Here is an 18,561-nt window from a genome sequence, read left to right on the forward strand (position 1 = left end):
GACAAATCTTCTTCGCTTCCGTAGGGGATTAAAAACTTGGCTCTTTCAGCAGTAATTTGTGCAGTCTTCTTCAGTAGCTTCATTGACAGATGCTGGGTAGTTCATTCTTCTTCAGCCTATCCCTTGGCGCCGGGAAACCCATTGCGGGTAGCCGAGCGCCTTATAAGTTTAAATAAATAACAAAACAAAAAAAATAACAACCTGCCCATGCCTTGCAACGTGCCCTTGGCCAGGCATCCCAATATATTCAGAAGAAATTATATCTTCTGTTTTGGATTCATATAAGTCTTAGTCCTTTTTTGTGTATTTAAATATGGATAATCACCACTTCAATCTTCTCATGGTCTCTGTTGCAGTCTGTGATTGGGTGAAAGATCATATGAGTGCCTTCACAGGTTGAATGCTTTTGGTTTGGGAGGCTCTGGCAAAGGTTTATCAAACGTTCAGTTCAGTGTCTCTGTAGAGCGGCGTTAAGGCCTGCAAGGACTCTGGTCCACTGATAGAACTTTTTCTTTAAGTTGAACCCTTTTCACCAGAGTCTATGGCTGCCTAACCGCGTACCCCAACAGGACTGAATCACCATTTTGAACTTTTGAAGGGAATGAACACACTGTGCTGGTGTGCAAACCTCCTTGGCGAACCCCTGGCTCGAGCATCGCACCCCATTGGCTCGAACATAGTACCCCATTGGCTCCAGCATCGCACCCCATTGGCTCCAGCATCGCACCCCATTGGCTCCAGCATCGCACCCCATTGGCTCCAGCATCGCACCCCATTGGCTCCAGCATCGCACCCCTTTGGCTCGAGCATCGCACCCCTTTGGCTCGAGCATCGCACCCCTTTGGCTCGAGCATCTCACCCCTTTGGCTCGAGCATCGCACCCCTTTGGCTCGAGCATCGCACCCCTTTGGCTCGAGCATCGCACCCCTTTGGCTCGAGCATCGCACCCCTTTGGCTCCAGAATCGCACCCCCCCCCCAGTTGGCTCGAGCATCGCACCCCCCCATTGGCTCGAGCATCGCACCCCCCCATTGGCTCGAGCATCGCACCCCCTCCATTGGCTCGAGCATCGCACCCCCCCCATTGGCTCGAGCATCGCACCCCCCCCATTGGCTCGAGCATCGCACCCCCCCATTGGCTCGAGCATCGCACCCCCCCCCCATTGGCTCAAGCATCACAGCCCATTGGCTCCAGCATCGCACCCCCCCCCCATTGGCTCCAGCTTTGCACCCCCCCATTGGCTCGAGCATCGCAGCCCATTGGCTCGAGCATCGCACCCCCCCCCTTGGCTCGAGCATGGCACCCCCCCTTGGCTCGAGCATCGCACCCCCCCCATTGGCTCAAGCATCACAGCCCATTGGCTCCAGCATCGCACCCCCCTCCATTGGCTCCAGCTTTGCACCCCCCCATTGGCTCGAGCATCGCACCCCCCCCTTGGCTCGAGCATCGCACCACCCCCCTTGGCTCGAGCATCGCACACCCTTCTTGGCTCCAGCATCGCACACCCCCCTTGGCTCCAGCATCGCACCCCTTTGGCTCCAGCATCGCACCCCCCCATTGGCTCCAGCATCGCACCCCCCCCATTGGCTCCAGCATCGCACCCCCCCATTGGCTCCAGCATCGCACCCCCCCCATTGGCTCCAGCATCGCACCCCCCCATTGGCTCCAGCATCGCACCCCCCCCATTGGCTCCAGCATCGCACCCCCCCCATTGGCTCCAGCATCGCACCCCCCATTGGCTCCAGCATCGCACCCCCCCATTGGCTCGAGCATCGCACCTCTTTGGCTCCAGCATCGCACCTCTTTGGCTCGAGCATCGCACCCCATTGGCTCCAGTATCGCACCCCATTGGCTCTGATATCGCAGCGCACCCCATTGGCTCCAGTATCGCACCCCATTGGCTCCAGTATCGCAGCGCACCCCATTGGCTCCAGTATCGCAGCGCACCCCATTGGCTCCAGTATCGCAGCGCACCCCATTGGCTCCAGTATCGCACCCCATTGGCTCCAGTATCGCACCCCATTGGCTCCAGCATCGCACCCCTTTGGCTCCAGAATCGCACCCCCCCCAGTTGGCTCGAGCATCGCACCCCCCCATTGGCTCGAGCATCGCACCCCCCCATTGGCTCGAGCATCGCACCCCCTCCATTGGCTCGAGCATCGCACCCCCCCCATTGGCTCGAGCATCGCACCCCCCCCATTGGCTCGAGCATCGCACCCCCCCATTGGCTCGAGCATCGCACCCCCCCATTGGCTCGAGCATCGCACCCCCCCCCCCCATTGGCTCAAGCATCACAGCCCATTGGCTCCAGCATCGCACCCCCCCCCCATTGGCTCCAGCTTTGCACCCCCCCATTGGCTCGAGCATCGCAGCCCATTGGCTCGAGCATCGCACCCCCCCCCCCTTGGCTCGAGCATCGCACCCCCCCCTTGGCTCGAGCATCGCACCACCCCCATTGGCTCAAGCATCACAGCCCATTGGCTCCAGCATCGCACCCCCCCTCCATTGGCTCCAGCTTTGCACCCCCCCATTGGCTCGAGCATCGCAGCCCATTGGCTCGAGCATCGCACCCCCCCCTTGGCTCGAGCATCGCACACCCCCCTTGGCTCGAGCATCGCACACCCCCCTTGGCTCCAGCATCGCACACCCCCCTTGGCTCCAGCATCGCACCCCTTTGGCTCCAGCATCGCACCCCCCCATTGGCTCCAGCATCGCACCCCCCCCATTGGCTCCAGCATCGCACCCCCCCCATTGGCTCCAGCATCGCACCCCCCCATTGGCTCCAGCATCGCACCCCCCCATTGGCTCCAGCATCGCACCCCCCCATTGGCTCCAGCATCGCACCCCCCCATTGGCTCCAGCATCGCACCCCCCCATTGGCTCCAGCATCGCACCCCCCCATTGGCTCCAGCATCGCACCTCTTTGGCTCCAGCATCGCACCTCTTTGGCTCCAGTATCGCACCCCATTGGCTCCAGTATCGCACCCCATTGGCTCCGATATCGCAGCGCACCCCATTGGCTCCAGTATCGCACCCCATTGGCTCCAGTATCGCAGCGCACCCCATTGGCTCCAGTATCGCAGCGCACCCCATTGGCTCCAGTATCGCACCCCATTGGCTCCAGTATCGCAGCGCACCCCATTGGCTCCAGTATCGCAGCGCACCCCATTGGCTCCAGTATCGCACCCCATTGGCTCCAGTATCGCACCCCATTGGCTCCAGTATCGCACCCCATTGGGGCGAACATCCCCACGTGGCTCAACACGACTCCGTGTTCAACAACTCTATAAATTATCTCAATAACCAGCACCCCCTCCATGTTGGTAGCACCCGCACTATCCTTTAAAGTATATTCAGTGATGGCACACTTCAATCAGTGGACCACCTGAGTACACCCATGGTGTCAAACCACTTCGCACTCACTCCGAAAAACTCACTGTGTACAATGAAGGTGTGCAACGTATTTTCATCCGGTGGCGAATCTCACAGGTTGTACTTCGTGAAGCTCGGTCAGGCTTCCAGATTAAGTTCCCCTTCACCGCTGCAGTTTTTCTGCGCACTGCAAGAAAATCTTCACTTTATTGAAAATACCCTTTTCACTCTAATCAAACCCAGGCCTGATGGAAATTGTATGCAGACTTTTTACAAGTTTGTTTTTTTGTAGAGTTTATCGATTTGCTGTGTTAAAATAGATGCAGAATTTTTCTTTGCAGGTTTGCCTATTCCATCATAAATTAGTGTAAATGTAACTTTCCAAGTTGATACGAGAAAGCATAAAAATTTGCAGTAGTGTGGGGTTGCAAAGTTTTTGTCGTGTCTTTGCAAAATTTGCGAAGATAAAACTTCCCACTCCCTTAGTAAGGTAAAAATGTGCCCCCTGGCGGAAATTCAGGCTGACCAGTTACAGATGGTAGCTAGTGGGTCCAGGTGCAGCATATTCTGTCGCGCATTGGCGATATATCGCAAACCAGCATTGATGGCTACCTTGGCAATTTACCGAAGTGACTACTGCTGTCCAGTTGCGATAGCCAACTGGCATGAACGGAAATGGTCAGGCCCGGACTGGCAGTTGCGGGCACCGGGCAATCCCCCGGTCGGCCGCAAGGGTGGGGGCCGTTTTTGTCACAGGGACGTTTTTGCAGCATAGCTGCAAAATCGGCCCTGTAACAAATTCGGCGGAAAAGCGGCCCTGGTAAAGAGCTCGGTGGCATCCCCCCTCCCCCAGAGGGAGGAGGGGGGGCCGGCCGAGCACTTTGCCAGGGCCGGTTTTGGTTCCCAGTCCGGCCCTGGAAATGGCCGTCATAGCAGACACTACCGTATATTACATAAGAGAAAACAAGTAACAATCATTTAAAGTGTCAGCTGCGTTCTAGGGAGAGGGGTTGTTTGCAGTTGGACGCTGCCACTGCGAGACACCCTTCTCTCGGTTCTGAAGCGTTCAGCAGATCGAGAGACCCCCCCCCCCCCCCCCCCCCCCGCTGCCCCCGGAGAGGGCCGTGCGGGGAGGGCGGGAGAGGCCCGGCCGGGCCCTCGAGTGTGACCTAACCATCTGGGAAGCGGTGCTCTTGGGCCGCGGCCGGCGCGCCTGGAACCGAGGCAGAAAGCCTCCATATTTGGGTAAAGCGTCCTCGGGGCGGCCGAGGCCTGGAGCCGGAGCTGCGGCCCATCCGATGTGCGGCTGTTCTCAGGCGGGCTCTGTGCTGTGAACTCCCCTCTTGACCCCCGGGAGCCGCCACACCCCCCCTGCTTACCAGCGCTGCTCACGGTGGCTGCTAGGGCAATGCTGCTGTGACGCTGCCTGCTGCTGCGGGCCAGTCTGTACCATTCATAATTCTTTCAATCTAGTCAGTGCGAATGATGTCATAATAGGTCTCAAACCCAATCACAAGTCATCTCACAAAGCAGCACTCCTATGGTGGGTGATTGGCAGCGAAGCAGGGCTGTGTAAAGGAACTTTTTTTTCTATACACTGGGTGCTCACTTAAAGGTGTGCGCTTTAAATGAGCAGGTGTGGAGTGCCTGCACTTCCTTACTTTAAAAGAGAGACTGCCAGCACTTCTCAGCAGAAAGCATTTGAGTCCTCAGTATTAGCTGGCCCGAGTGGTCACTGGTCAGCGACTCATTCTGAGTGGGCAGCTGTTTACGCGCTTTCTTGGCCCAGAGACAACAGGCCCTGTTTCACTGAGTGCGAATCAGTTACGTCCGGGTTCATTCTTTGTCTTTACTTTAGATGTGTTTTTATGTTTCCATGTATTTAATAAGTTGAAAAACTACTAAAACCAAAAAGTTGTACATAACTCCCATATTACAATGCATAGAGAGACAAATTGTAGAATGCATTAATCAAGCATTGGCCTGGGACTTGTATGCGCTTCCCCGAATCTGCATCATCCATAACCCCCACCCTTTTTAGGTCTCGCCTGTCGATGCGCATGCGCATCGAGCTTGCGAGACTATGGGGGCTTATCCACTCTTTAACCAACTTGCAAGGAATCGTGGCGATTCCTTGCAGTGCACGAGAAATTTAAGCTCAATGCGCATGCGCATTGAGCTTAAAAGCGCGTGCACATGCCCCCAGCCGCCTGCCTTGCCTACTCTCTCTCTCACAGCCTCCCCCAGCTCCGCCCCCTCACTTCTTGATTGCACGGCCGCTAGGCCGTGCCTCCCCTACTCTCCTCCTCCTACTCTCCTCCCCTCGCCGTCTGTTCCCGCACTCCTCCCACACCCCCGCTCCGCCCCCTCCCCTGCCTGCCATGTCGCGTCGCATTTCTCCTCCCCCTCCCCACAGCAATGCCCTCCGTTTTGACTCGCTGCCTCCTCCTTGTTGTATCTGTTTTGTAACGCTCGTAATCCTAAATCCTTATACTTTGCAACCAGTTCTCATGTAGATCGCCGTGCCTCCCCTACTCTCTTCCTCCTACTCTCCTCCCCTCACCGTCTGTTCCCGCACTCCTCCCACACCCCCGCTCTGCCCCCTCCCCTGCCTGCCATGTCGCGTCGCATTTCTCCTCCCCCCTCCCCAGTAGATCGCCGTGCCTCCCCTACTCTCTTCCTCCTACTCTCCTCCCCTCACCGTCTGTTCCCGCACTCCTCCCACACCCCCGCTCCGCCCCCTCCCCTGCCTGCCATGTCGCGTCGCATTTCTCCTCCCCCCTCCCCACAGCAATGCCGTCCGTTTTGACTCGCTTCACTTTCCGGCCCACTGCTTGGTTCTGTTTGGAAATGTGTTTGTATCTTTTGTGCATGTGTTGTCTGGTTGCTACTGTGTAAGTATTGAATGTTATGTTATTCCTTTCGATGTAGTGAATATTAATATATTGCTTCATTTAAATAACAAACCTCCTTGAGGAAGGCTACGCATTATTTAATAATTCGCGCTGCATTAGATAATGCGTGCGCTTGAGTAGTCCGCCTTCCATGCGTGAAGAGCTCCGACACTCCCTCGGGGAGCGCGCGGCATTGACACCGGTAGTACTACAGGGCATTCAGGTGCGAGCCCAGCCAATGGCGAACATGTCCTCACAGGTCCTCGCGCGCGTGCCGGGGCTGGCGCTGGCCTGCTCCCTCGCGGGCGCTTCAGCAATGAACAGCCGGCCTTGTGGAACTGTAGACATTAGTTCTTTTAGACAGATGCCATCCTTACGTTTTTTTCCTTTTAACCAGACGCAGTGGCGCTTCTCGGGGTCCGCGTGGATGCTCGTGGACTAGAAACGTGTCCATGTGCGTTAAGGATGCGTGCTTGTGTAGTACTCTAAACGTTATCAGAAAATAGACTGATCGATGTCTGCAACATCAGCAGACACTCACAGTGGTACCTGCAGTAGTACAATACAGCACATTTGTATTTATGCAATCAAAATGGTGCCGTCTTTATTTTTTTATGACCTACCCCGTATATCCTCACAAATGGAATTTTGAAGTATTTGTTTTAAAACCGCATTTTCAACGTTTCCATTTGCTATGGTGAGGTTTAACAAGCTGGCTTGTTAGATAGGTAATGCGCATTGAGCTTCCCCTGCCGCATCAAAGGCTTTCACGGCCGGCCGGCCATGCTTTCAGTTTCACGACCGGCCGGCCGTGTCAATTACATTCCAAAGCCCGCTCTCCCTGCTCCGCCCCCTGCTCCGGCCGAGACGCATTTCTCCTCCCCCCTCCCCTCTCTTCCCTCCGTCTTGTTTCCTTTAGCTGCCCTGGATGATCTATTCTTACTCAAACTTGCACCGCTTTTACTAAATCTTACCCTTTTAACCCTCACTCACCCTCACTCACCCTCACCCCCTCACCCTCACTCACCCTCACTCACACTCACCCTCACCCTCACTCACACTCACCCTCACCCTCACTCACCCTCACTCACACTCACCCTCACCCTCACACAGTGCAATAGTTCTCAGACCATTTCAGTTAGAGCTTTTAGAAATGTTTATGGCTTTTTTTATTTGTAATACTTTAGCATTGGCTACAGGAAACAAAAATGCTAAACATTTACAAAAAAAACCCATAAACAATTCTAAAAGCACTAACTCTAATGGTGCGAGACCTATTGCATTTCCAATGCTTGTTCATTTTTAGGGCAAGTTTCAAGACATTGTCAGACAATAAGATTTGACGATCTCCTACAAATTGGAAATCTTTTTTAGGCTTAGCTACTTACCACTTTAGTTTTAGGAAAACCTCATGTAATCGATGCTTCAAAAAAGTACATTTAGTAGTTGTCACGTTGTTAGACTAGAGCAAGGATGTGCTCTTTGATGAATCCTTTTTACTGATACAAGGACATTTTAATGAATGGTTTTGGTGTTTTTAGTTTAGGAAGTGCACGCTGTATGGATGTGTTTCCCTGTCATAAGGACACAGTGCAATTCATTCATCACTGTAGCCCCCACATTTACTTTGCGATGATAACATTGTACTCTTCTATTGTTTATAAGATAGACTTAAGCACACACAAACATTGTCTTAGATGCAACGGAAATACTGGCCCATTATCAAAACTATCTACTGTGCAATATCTAAATGTGTATCTTTTTTAATTTCACTAAAAGTGACACTAACCTCGTCTTGTGTCTTCTTTACACAGACAGGATTTCTTTTGGGGGTACATTTTAACTCTGCTAATGCTGTTCGTTCAGCAGATAGGCCCTACTCTCAGATTCCATAATGTTGAAGTTTAAGACTTTGCTTCATTATCCGCATGCGCGCTAGCGGTTTTCCCGCTGCGCGCTGCGATTTAAAAAAACACTCGTTACGTGACGAGCTCAGCTCGTCATCCGTGTAGCGCAGGTTAAGCCCATGACGAGCTGAGCTCGTGAGCTCGTCATGAGCGTAGAAGGGGTTAAATAGATGTATTTCTAGGACAACGGGCAACACACACATAAAGTCACTGAATTGATAGGTAGAATCTCCTCTAGCAACAATCTAGACCTGATGGCTTTGCCAATGTTTGTTTCCTTGTTCTGGGCTCCTCCTTTGCTCCTTACAATGTTGTCAGGCACCCGTCCCAATTGCATACACATAAGGATATTATGATGCCAGTTAAATATTTTCCGCAAGGGTATCTTGTGATTTCAACCTCCTGTCTACAAGTTTCATTTCCTCAGTCTCTCTCTGATCCTCGCTTCCTTCAGTCCATTCCCCAGCCACAGGAGGGATTCCAGCAAAGTTGGTTGCCCTTGTCCATGCCGTCTCTAGCTACCACTATTGCCTTTGGTGTGTCTCTACTAGAAGTCGCGTTGTACAACAGTGCATGCATGAAACCACCGCCAGGGAGTTTGTTTCCAATCAGACTGAAGGTTCCAACACAGTGTCATGCCTATTGGCTTTGACCATTCTTGTTTTACACATGCCATAATCACGCGCTTTGATTCTTCCTCCTGCCTTTTACATGATGCGGAGATAACAAAAATGGAAAAATACGTTTTAAGTGCAAATGCACATTCCGCCCCACTTATTGCTGATAACTAGCTATCTGGACAATGTTTAGAAATGTATGCATCACACTAGGAGCATGGCAGTGTACACGTTGCATAAGCTTCTGTATGTACTCCTGGGGACGTTTGTGATGCATCAAACCACTGGATACGTTTGCAAATCATCGGATGGCACCTACAGTGTAGATTTAACGATTGTTCACAGATTCTTATGAATCCAGATGACCATGGCGAAAGGCTAGTCAACGTTTAGAGGCTCTTATGTTAATATAAGGTTGTGGCAAGCACTGGGCTGACAGCTCTTTAAACAAATGCCCAGCTGCTTTTTCGGATTGACTTAAGTCCGTGTCCTCTCCATGAAGCAGTCCCATCATGTGTTGGCCTTGCCTGCTAAAACTTCTTTACTATTAGAATATTGGAATGTTGAGCGCTCCATTGAAGACAATGGAGTGCTCAAGGCATCTAGGCCTAGTGGAAGCCCGGAGCATCAACATTTGAATGTTTATTCACAGCTATTACTGTGAACAAAGGTCTCATGGAGCCTGAGAGGATTTCCTACCCCCTCCGGCTTCGTTAGGCTTTTGTTTTACAAATTAGAACATTCTGCCTTCTAGTGGCAATATGTTTTAATAGCCTACGAGCCCTCCGTAGTGGGCTCGACCGGCCACTAAAGGCCCGCTCCATTGTTAAACACCTTTGCCTCGAGCCTTTAGTGATGGAGCGGGTCTTCAATGGCTGGTAGAGGCCGTTACGGCGGGCTCTAAGGCTATATTAGAGAGAGGGAAGAATGAAAATGAGTTACAAGAAACCACTCTAGCAGGGACGTGCCCAGCAAAATCATGCTTCCACCATCTTGGCTCTGGAAAGTAACCACAAAAATGGAAATAATAGCTTTTGTGTAAAAATGAAAACCACTTTTGCATCTTGCATGTTCAGATCTAAAGTTAGTAACATATGGTGTGCAAACTGGTGTCTCTGAAACAAGAGACATGGATGCAAGCCTGAGCTCAGAAAGCTGGTACACTGTGTGACCGTGGGAATAATTTCACTGCAACCATCCACACCTATCAAGTAAAGCACCTTGGCCGTAGTGCTCCTCATTTTCATTTGACGCATCAGTGATTTTGGCTTTTTTACCCCCAGAGTGATATATATATATATATATGCACACACATCATGACACTGTGGCCATTTTGGCTTTTTAAAAAATGTACTGTCCCAAGATAGTCTATGTCCATCTTGGAGCAGTAAATTAAAAAAAATAAAAGGTGCACAAAAGTGCATTTAGAAAAAGTAGCAGATGGGTAGAAAATTGCAGCTGCTGGGCTCTCCTAAAAAAGTAAAAACAAATAATAAAAAGTTAAAAGGGCGGGGAGTGGCAGTGAAGGAAGAGAGCAGGGGTGACCCGTGCAGGTTATAGGGGTGGGGTGGAGGGGGGGTCAACAGATGATGTAAAATAAAACTTTTAAAAAAGAAAAACACTTAACCTTGCGCTCACCGCATCGCCGACTTGGCCATGCGGGGAGTGCAAGGTAAGTAGTTTTCCTGCTTTTTTATTTTATTTTACCTAATCGTCTTCTGCCGGCTCCCTCGTCCACCTCGCCTCATTGCTCCTACCTGCACGGGCTGCTCCTGGAAGAGGGGAGTACCAGAAAACACATGCACTCACTTTGAGTGATGAAAGCAAAAGAAACAAGCATTGGCATAGCCAATAGGTCTCGCTTTTGGGACCTTATAAGTGTTTAGACAGAGCTATTGGCTTTATAAATGTCTGTAAGCTGTGTTGAACAGAGCATTGTAAATGTTGTGCAGCTTGTTGAAAAGTTATAATAAAAAAAGTATTATAACCATTTTTGTCACCCTATATAACCAAGAAAAGTTTAAGTACAACTGAACGACCCTAATAAAAACAGAATTAACACACAAAATGTGTTCTAGTTTTTTTGTCCATGCAATGCTGGCAGCATTTCCCTGCCTGTTCTAATGCTAATTTGTTATAGTTTTTTTGTTATGGGGGAGGGGGACATAAACAACAGGAGGATGGAGGTTGGGAAATAGTGCCTCAATTACAATAGGAGCAGTGGAGTGACACTAGGGGAGAATCAACAGATGCCAGATTCCGAGGGCAGACTAAGGTGGTGCGGAGTGATGCTGAGGTGGTGGTGACAGGTGATCCTGAATGATACTGAGGTGATGCTGAAGTGGTAGTGTGCTGGTTTGCCTTTAAACGTTTAGATTTTTTTTTCAAGTACCTCTCCCTGGACCCCAGAATATATCAAATAATTAAACCCGAGTTATGGCACCAAATGATAATTTGCTCTTAAATTGTCATCTTATCAACAACAACTTTTTCCTAAGAACTTTTCCTCTCACTAATTCAAAGGCTCGTGAATCTGGCACTAACCACAATAGGCAATTCTGGTGTCCAGTTTAAAAGTCAAAGAAATACAATAGACTTGGTGATAAAATTGTCTGCTCAAATACGAAAGATGAATGACAAAAATGTGCACTTGTTGAACTAATGAATACACTGATTGTTTCTCGTTAAGCAGAGCGCAAACTTAGTCCCCTGTCTTTGTGGCGTACTAAAACAACTTAAGGTGTTGTTTTAACTCAGAAACTATAAGTATGTCTTTGTCTAACGTAACTAGTGCTCAATTAAAGCGCCCCAATACCTTAGGGTCGAGTTAACGCTATATAATACTGAAAATAAATAAGAAAAATAAAAAGGAAACTAAGCCCACTGGATAAGGAGACCATGTGTCCATTACTTACGCAGACTGACCGGTGAATTCAATGTCCGGTGCGGAGGCTCAGAATACGCTTCGCAAGCTTGACCGCAAAACAAACAGCAGCCAATATAACTTTAAAAACTACAACCACTCGTGAATTAACTCCCCATGTACATTACGAATTACTTTAAGAAATGGCATGTCAGCACTTCCGTGTCACGTGACAACCAATCAAATGGCTGCATATATTTTGGGAAATTATCTAGGACTCGTAGCGTGTAAAATGCCGTAGGATTGGAACATTGGCATCACCTCAACCAATTACCTTGTGCTATACAGAATTCCAATGTGCACTTGCCTCTATGGTGTATAAACCCCACTTTGTCAGTCGAGGGTTTCTTGCGGTTTGCTGGAGGCTGGTCTCGGCAGCTTAGTGACCTGCGGGGAGTCAGTCGTAGACCTGATTGTGAACTTCAGTCTAAATTTCCTTTTTAAACAATGCAATTACAGTGGCCACATTATCCAACCCTTGTGTAAGCAAGACATCAAACGAGGCCCTACGTGCAAACCATCATCTTTCAGTAGCAGTTTCAAATAAACATATATATATTTAATCAAAGTAACCAGGGAAAAAAAACACATGCCAATTTATTTGGGGTCTTTAAGACCGAATTATAGCTTCAGCATTCCTATATTCGCTGCATATAAAGTTGGGCACCTAACTGAAACCAGCAAAGCCCGGGAGTTGTGTGCGCTAAAAGGAAATAAACAAGCGCGCACAGGCGCGCCTCAGGCTGCAAGTTAAAAAAAACAAGCATTCGCCATGCGGCCTTGAAAGTGAAAGTGACCGCGATGCACTTAATGACCCGTGAAGGAGGAAAGACAGATGGTGGCTGCGCACATGCACTCGCGCGCAACAGCAAGCTTGAGGCCAGCAAAAGCCTGGGGTAGCACTTTCAAAACCTACTTACTAAATGTCTCACAGAGTAGCACAAGTGCTGGCTCAGGCGAGACATAAAAAGTAGTACCTTGAATGCAAGCAGTGGAAATCATGCAGTCTAAAGGATGGTAAAGAAGCTGTGCTCCAAAGGAGGAACAAACGCAAGACGAGGAAGGAAACAATAAAATAAGAAGCATGCAAATGAGATTGACAGAAGCCAAACAGTGACAAGCAGTGGGCCGACCCAAAGCCCAGGTGTAGTACTGGTATTGTACACAATAGGTCTTTCAACAACAGAAAGCTAAAGCTGATAATACACAAGACCTAACAAGCATTAGCCATGCCAATAGGTCTGGAATTAGTTGTCAGTATTTGGGTTTTGTCACTGCTTGTTTTGTCATCGCTTTTGCAAAACTGTTATGTTGGGGAAGCTGCCGGATCCACGTCAAAAAAATAAAATAAAATAAAAGCAAAAATATTTGTTTTTAGTCTGAGAAAGCACACATTGATACAGCCATTCCTGGCAGCGAAGGGAACTACTTTGTGTGTGAATGTGCTCAGTGTGGAAAGGCAGAATGCTGTCGATCACAGTGAAGTTAGACAAACGGCTGAAGTAGGCTCACCCACTGTCCCATGTTGTATTTAGGCAGAAACAAATGGGAATGACACAATAACAGAATAATAATATTATTAGGGCTGGGGATATTTTCAGTCACACATGCATTTGTGTATATACCAGCATGTTTCCGATTGCCTTCCTCATATTCTTCGTGCATATTTGCTCTCGTGATTTTGTGTTCCTCCGAGTAGACATTGCATAATCCCTCAACTTCCTTTAGATGCTTGCATCATGCATTATCCATGTGGCCCACACGCAGTGGTACCATGCAGAACAAGCATTGGCAAAGCCAATATTTTTCGTGTTGGCCACGGGCCTTTTGGCTTTGGCAATGTTTTTGTTTTGTCATTGTTTTTGGGGAACCTCCAGGGTCCTCTTCAACCTAAAAAATGAAATGGCAACTTGACTGAAGCAAATATATATTTTTGGTCGCAAACCGCATGTATTACTAAACTAGTCCTTGGCACTTAAGGGAGCTACTTTGTCTGTGGATGTGCCTTTTATGAATGGGTGAAATGCCGTCACTCACAATTAAGTTAGCCAATGGCAGAAATGGGCTGACCCATTGCCCCTTACTGGATGTTGTAGTGGGCGTAAATCAAATATGAATGGCACAATAACAGACCAGTGGATGAAGAGGGCTGTCTGAAAAGTGATTTTACTAAAATCCGAAGGCCTTGGCTAACACCTGACCTAAAAACTATTAGTGGCAAGATGGCACAGCGATTTAGGCATTGGCTGTTGACATCTGACGGGATTGACAAGCCTAGTGTTCTGGTCCCTGTAGGGCCAATTCAGCCTTTCATCCTTCTGAGGTCAATAACGAGAGTGCCGTTAATCTGGGTTATAGTAACACGTGCTATTTACAGCGCATGGAAAGGAATCGTTGCGTTACTAGGCGCTACGTTGTGCCTTTCTTTCATTCGAGAGATATTAAAAGCTGCTGCTTGCACAAGTGGTACATATATTTTGGCAAAGACGCAGACAACAGTTCATTCATATTTTGAGCCTGCAGGATAGAAAAGAAAAAAAAAAGGCCGCGCCGAAGCCTGGGAAAAAACAGGGAGTAACTGCGGACAGTTAAAAGAAAGCGAGCAGAGATTGCCAGGGGGGGAGAATAAACACTGGTGTATTATTAGCAACAAAAACAGAACCGATTGGGAGCGGGGCCGGCTCTGTGCTTCCGCCGCCCCTCCCCCTGAGAAGCTGTGGCTTTTGGAAACACTTGGACATCTCGGACCCGTGGGAGAAAGCAAATCTCGGCGCACATCTGAGGGCTGTCTGAGCGGGAACAGCGCCTTTATTTTGCTTTTCGTGGCAGTTTATAGTTTAGTTTTCAGAGCCCAGGCTGCCCGGGGTATGTCACGTTCGGACGGCAGTTTGTGTCGGAGCAGGAAACTGACAAGCTGCTGTAAGCGGGGGCATTATTAAAACATATTAATATAGAATTACAGGGCATGGAGCCATTAAATAACAAATATTGGCAAAGCCAATAGGTCTCGCCTTTGGGACCTATTTGCTTTGCTAATCGTTTCTATGCCATGCTGCACAGCATGGGTGAAGAATTAAAAAGAAAATACATTGGCCACGGGAGATTTCTTTTTCATTTTAGTTTCTGGTCCTTGCTGGATCAGTGAGGAAAAAGAAAATGCAAAAGATAAAAAAAAAAATAGTTGATGGGGGGGGGGAAAAAGCGAGTGTCAAAGGGATGGGGGTGGCAGAAGCAGCACGAGGGGGCAAGGGTGGCAGGCGGAAGCAACATGTGGGTGCAGGGCAGAAGCAAAACAGGGAAAGGAGGTGGGGAAAGCAAAATAGATGGTGGGAGAGGGGGGAGCATCACAGAATGCACGGGGGGCGGGGAGAGCAAAAGGGGAGAAGAGAGCAAAGTGGAGCTGATGAAGAGAACTCCATGGGCGAGAAAGCAAATCTCGGGTGGCGTGGGAGAGCAGCATGTGAGAGAGAGGAAGAGAGAGGGACAATGAGCACAGCGGAGGGGGAAGAGAAGTACGCAAGGGAGACAGCTGGAAAACACTTGCACTCTTCTGGATTGCTTCACTAAAAGAAAAACTCAAAGCCAATGTTAATCAATGGATGGAATGCATTCATAAGTGGACTTTCAGCGTGTTCTGAATATGTCTTTGCAACGAGACAGCTATGCTTATTAGAATTACACCTAAAAACTGAGGTCTTGCACGTTTCCTCCTTATCAGCACCTACGGCCACATGCATCATTGTTACATTTTGTGATTTCTTAATTGCGAAAATTAAGGAATCGCAATTAAGAAATCGCAAAATGCTATGCATTAAGAAATCGCAATTTTTTTTGCGATTCCTTAATTTTCCTTAATTGCGATTCACAGTTTGCGAATCGCAATTAAGGAATCCCTTCCCATTGATTCCTATGGGCCTAGAGGCCCATAGGAATGAATGGGAAGCCATTCTCATTTTGCGATTCGCAATTAAGGAATCGCAAAATGAGACTGCTATTTCAAGGGTGCAGGGGGGGTCCCAAGGACCCCCCCCCTGCACCCCTGAAATTTAACTTTAAGAACATTTTTCACACACACACATGCCCCAAGGGCATGTGTGTGTGTAAAATGAAACTTTTTAAGTTTAACTTCATGGTAATTTACCTCTTCCAATTAGCGAATTAGCAAAAAAAATATTCATGCATTGCATTTAAGAAATCACAAATTGCGATTTCTTAAATGCAATCGCAATTTAAGAAATCGCAACATAATTGCGATTCCTTAAATTGCTAAAAAAGTAAAAAAAGATTGATGCATCCCAAAAAAGGAAATTGCATTCGCAAACGGCCGAATTTTGCGATTCGCACCGTTTGCGAATGCAATTCCCTTTGATGCATGTGGGCACTAATGTTTGGACTCCGCTACCCTGTCTCTGAGATTCACCTTTTTGGTGAGAAACCCTGGAGGGGAGAGGGGGGCTGGGGGTTCTCTCCAGCCCATGCATGGAGATGGAATCTTTCATAAGCATTATAGCACGTAGGATTCAAGCACGTATACCATTCAGTACAGCCATAAGAGTCACCAATGCCTTAATATGCAGTCTTTGTTCCCCGCCCCAATTGTCTCTTCCATTCCGTAAAAAAGACATGGCGTATTTAGGGGGCCCCTGTTTGGTATAGCTTTGAATTCCTCATCCATTTTCAGCTCTTTCATGCTCTCTTTTGACAGGCCGGCGCACTCCTCCAAATTCTAAATGTGTTTCCATCTAATATTTAGGGATAGTGACTTGTGTTTTCAATATTGAACCACAGTAGCAGGCCACTAATGTTACTGCAAATAATCTCTGTGACACCCTCACATTTCTCATATGTGAGGTCCTGGTTTGAACCAAAAAAAACTTTTTTATGGATGTTGCATGAAACGTAAACAAAACATTTCTCTGCAACATTATCTGTAATAGACTCTTGCACATCACCCACATCAAAAATAGAAGAAAACAGTATTTAAAACAATCTGTTTAATAATTATTCAAGGTCATCAGGGCAAAATTCCCTGCATAACAAAGCAGGCTCCATCATGGAAGGGGCCTTGGAAAGGCTGGGACTCATAATAAAATACAATGTTATAACACATTATCTCATCAGCTCATCAAACTAAATGTTTATTAAATAAAATATTTTATTTTGTGAACTTGGTTAAAGTTATTTATTTCATTAACTTACACTTTGCATTTAAAAAAGTTGAAAAGATTAGTTTATTTTAAAATTAAGTTATTTCTTAAATGTGAAAAAACAATAATTATATATAAGTAATTTATAACTTGAAAATATATATTTAATTTAAAATGGCAAACGAATTTAATTTAACATTAATTCATATGGGGTGTTGTTTTAATTTCCTGCTTCCATTGTTTTCTTGGGAAGCATATTGTTGCAGTACAAGCGGTTGACCATGTGTGGTGCATGACATATTCCAAGGCTGGGCTCTTGGAGTACATTTGAGCCTGGTTCGACATCTTGACGGCTGTAGTAACTTCAGAAGCATTTTGTGAATTACAATTGTTGTACTCCCTTGTGGTTTATGTTTTGTATTAACATGTCCCCCCTCAAATTTTCTTAAACTCCTCCCACTTTTTGAGTAAATATCCCCTATTTTGCCACCACTCCATGTTCTGCCCACATTTAGTACCAAAAAGTATACCTACATGTGTGGAGATTCCCGCCACAAAAGTGAGTCTCGGTTGAGTTTTGGTCTAATTTCATTAGCAACCCTTTCTCCTGTTGGTCGAAATGGCACAGTTTGTGTTGTTTGGTAGGCATGTGGATGTTTCACCGAGAGAGTGTAAAAGGGTAGACACTACCAACCAGAATATAAGATCCTTAAGTATTGCCCGGCGGTGTCGCCTCTTGAACCCACAAGGAAGTTAAACTACTGAAGAGGCAGGCGCTGGAGACTGGAAGGCAGGAAACAAGGTTTTTATTCTCTCCGGAGGAGAACATAGCAAAACAGACAGCAGGTATCGTTCTGAGGTGCTCTACTCGCATCTCTGAGGCCTGGCCTCTTATACACAAGTTAATCACTTTATTGCATGAAACACATTCCCGTTAATACTTTGATGTACGAAAAGGCATCCTCGGAATCTCCCCTTCAGGCCCGTTCCCACACATAGTTATAGTTGAAGTCCCCACCCCGGTCACAACAGGTGGTGATCATCGCACAGTTGGATATTCCGCCGGTTCACGGAACGTGTGGGGTTCGATCGGATCTCATGGGGTGGGGGCTTTGATCAACTCGGGGGTCCTTTGATGAGGGAAGCTTCCTACTGTACTGGGGGGGTAATAAACAGTATCCGCAGAGCCAGATGGCGGCCTGGGAGCGGGGAGACAGACGGGCACACAGGAAAAGGGGGTTTGCATCAAAAGGACCTGGGACCATGTAAGAAATAAAGGGGGGTGTCGTGCTGGGGGCAGGATGGGATTCCGAGGCCGGGCTGCGCTGGAGAGGGGTTTATGACCCGAGACATGTGAGGGCGAGGGGGTTGTCAGCATGAGGGGGGGGTGCCCGTGAGGCTAGGAGAGGGAGAGAGACGCGCTGGTTATCAGGAAAGGGCAGGGAAGCCATGGTGTTCAAAATGGCGGCTGTTTACGCGCACGAAAAAAGGTTCGAGAAGGGCAAGAGGGCGCCGATAATGTTGACGGTTTCAGCATAACTTTCAACAGTCCTCCCTTTTCAACATATCTAGCCAACTTGCTTACTCAATGTCAATTTTCATCAAATTCCTAACCTCGGTATCGTATAATGCTCTCATGTGTTCGTTTCCAAAGTCCACAGTTTTGGGGAAAATACAACTTGCACATAGAGAACACAAAGGT

At 48.1% G+C, this 18,561-nt stretch overlaps 1 protein-coding gene across 1 annotated transcript in view; it reads left to right on the forward strand.

The window, feature by feature from the left end:
• Positions 1-18,561, forward strand: part of ARHGEF17 (Rho guanine nucleotide exchange factor 17) — a 611,927-nt gene that overhangs the window by 94,005 nt on the left and 499,361 nt on the right. The window lies entirely within an intron of this gene.

This window comes from Lissotriton helveticus, chromosome 8 (genome assembly GCF_964261635.1).
Source record: "Lissotriton helveticus chromosome 8, aLisHel1.1, whole genome shotgun sequence".
NCBI lineage: Eukaryota > Metazoa > Chordata > Amphibia > Caudata > Salamandridae > Lissotriton > Lissotriton helveticus.